Source organism: Suricata suricatta, chromosome 17, assembly GCF_006229205.1.
Source record: "Suricata suricatta isolate VVHF042 chromosome 17, meerkat_22Aug2017_6uvM2_HiC, whole genome shotgun sequence".
NCBI lineage: Eukaryota > Metazoa > Chordata > Mammalia > Carnivora > Herpestidae > Suricata > Suricata suricatta.
In genome coordinates, this window is record NC_043716.1 from 20,681,515 (window position 1) to 20,684,153 (window position 2,639).

Sequence of the window (2,639 nt, forward strand, 5' to 3'; positions counted from 1 at the left end):
AGGAACTGTGAGTGACAGTGGAAGGAGACACTACTCACGAGAACAAGGATTTGTGTCTATTTTGTTCACTTACATATTTCAAGTGGCTATCAGTGCATACATAGTAGGTGCTCAACCATATTTGTTGAATAAATGGGTGAAATAATTCCATGGATCTGTGATTTCTAAATACAAAGAATACCAGGATGTTTTGAAAACACTTAACAAGGAAACATGGCATTATTTCAAAGAAGGTTTCCTGAATGAAGGATTAAAGGAGTTAATACATGTAGAGTTCCTAGAACAATGCCTGGCAGAGACATTTGTTGAATGAACGCATGTATATTTCAGACAAGACTTGAAGAATGAGGAATCATCCCTGCCCTCAGCGGCTCAGGCTGCTATAACAAAGCACCGCAGGCAGGAGGCGCCTGGGTGGCTCAGGATGTTAAGGGCTGACTCTTGATTTTGGCTCCGTGATGTAGAGGTCCTAAGATTGAACCCTGCATCAGGCTCTGCACTGAGGGTGGAGCCTGCTTGGGATTCTCTCTCTCCCTCTCCTTTTGCTCCTCCCCTGCTCCTGTGCTCACTCGCTCTCTCTCAAAATAAATAAATACATTTAAGAAAAAACAGCTAACGTGGGATGGCTTGCATAAGTGAAATGTATTTTTCCACAGTTCTGGAGTCTAGAAGTTTAGATCAAGATACCATCAACTTTGGTTTCTGGTGAAGCTCCTCTTCCTGGCTTGTAGATGTCCACCTTTTCCCTGTGTCTTCATATGGCCTCTTCTCCATGTGAGAAGAGCAGGAGGGAGGGGAGAGAGAGAGAAAGAAAATATCTGGTATCTCTTCCTTCTGAGGACACCAGTCCTATCAGACTAGGCCCTACCCTATGATCTCATTTAACCTTTATTACTCCCATACAGGCCCTATCTCCAAACATAGCCACCTGAAGGGTTAGGGCTTCCACATGTGAATTTGTGGGGGAGGGGAAGGGACACAATTCTGTCCATCAAAGTTCCAGGCAGAGAAGTCTGCACATACAAAGGCACTGATGTGAGAAGGATCATGGCTTGGAGGAACTAAGCAAAAGTCAGAAGAATTTGATCTTAAAGAGAGAGGAATGGGGTAGTCTGGGTGGCTCAGTTGGTTAAGCGTCCAGCTTCAGCTCAGGTCATGATCCCGCGGTTCATGAGTTCGAGCCCCGAGTTGGGCTCTGTGCTGAAAACTCAGAGCCTGGAGCCTGCTTCAGATTCTGTGTCTCCCTCTCTCTCTGCCCCTCCCCCACTTATTCTCTCTTTCTCTCTCTCTCTCTCTCTCTCTCTCTCTCTCTCTCTCTCTCTTTCTCTCTAAAAAATAAATGAACATTTAAAAAGGGAGAGAGAGAGAGAGAAAGAGAAGTGGCTGGAGAGATAACTAAGGCTGAGTGGAACATCATAAGGAGATTGATTTTTGTCCTGCTCATTATGGGAGACATTGCAGGGTTTTAGGGTGGAGAGTGACAGACCAGATTTTTGGTTTGCGTTGCAAACTTAGTGTGGAGAATACATTGGAAGAGGCAAGAGTGGAAACAGGGAGACAAGTGAAGAGGATTTTGCAGACAACCATGGTGACTCAGTCCAGAGTGCAATAGTGGAGATGGAGAGAACAGATTCAGGCAGGTTAAGGAGGCCAGATTGAGCAAGCTTGAGACTGTCGGGATGTGGGGAGAGCTGCCAGGGAAGATCCCAGGTTTCTGATAAGAAGCCTCATGTTAGTCGGTCCGTGCTTCAGTTCCTCATCTGTATAATGTGGGGAGAGGAAGGCTTGTTGTGGGGATTAAATGAGTTATATGTGTAACACACTTGGAACAAAGCCTGACACACTGCTATCGTTATCATCATTATTGTTATTGCTTTACAGTGTTGAAAACTACAGACATTTTTTGCTTTTGTACTCAAGAATTATAAATTGGGGCGCCTGGGTGGCTCAGTTGGTTAAGCATCTGACTTTGGCTCAGGTCATGACCTTGAGGTCTGTGAGTCAGAGCCTGGAGCCTGCTTCAGATTCTGTCTCCCTCTCTCTCTGCCCCTCCCCCAGTCATTATCTCTCTCTCTCTCTCTCTCTCTCTCTCTCTCTTTCTCAAAAATAAATAAACATTTAAAAAATAAAAAAATAAAGAATATGAATTAATTTGTTCCATTAAAAAAAGAATAATAATTTCTGCCTTCATCCCAACAAGCTCTGATTTTGTAAGCCACCCATGCAGGGACTCTGCTGCCGAGAGCCAACCCAATTCAGTTTTCTGTCATCTCCGGTCTCTGGTTTTGGGAAAAGTCAACCGCACAGAGCCTCGATTTCCCCATCTACGATGTGAGACAAAAATCCCTGTTCTAAAGCAAAAGACTACAGTTGTTGGAGAGGGTGTGGAGAGATGGGCACCCTCATACACTATTGGTGGCAATGTAAACTGGTGCAGCCGCTCTGGAAAACAGTGTGGAGGTTCCTCAAAAAACTATCCATAGAACTCCCTTATGACCCAGCAATAGCATTGCTGGGGATTTACCCAAGGGAGACAGAAATGCTGATGCATAGGAGCACATGTACCCCAATGTTCATAGCAGCAATGTCAACAATAGCCAAAACGTGGAAGGAGCCTAAATGTCCATCACCTGACGAAT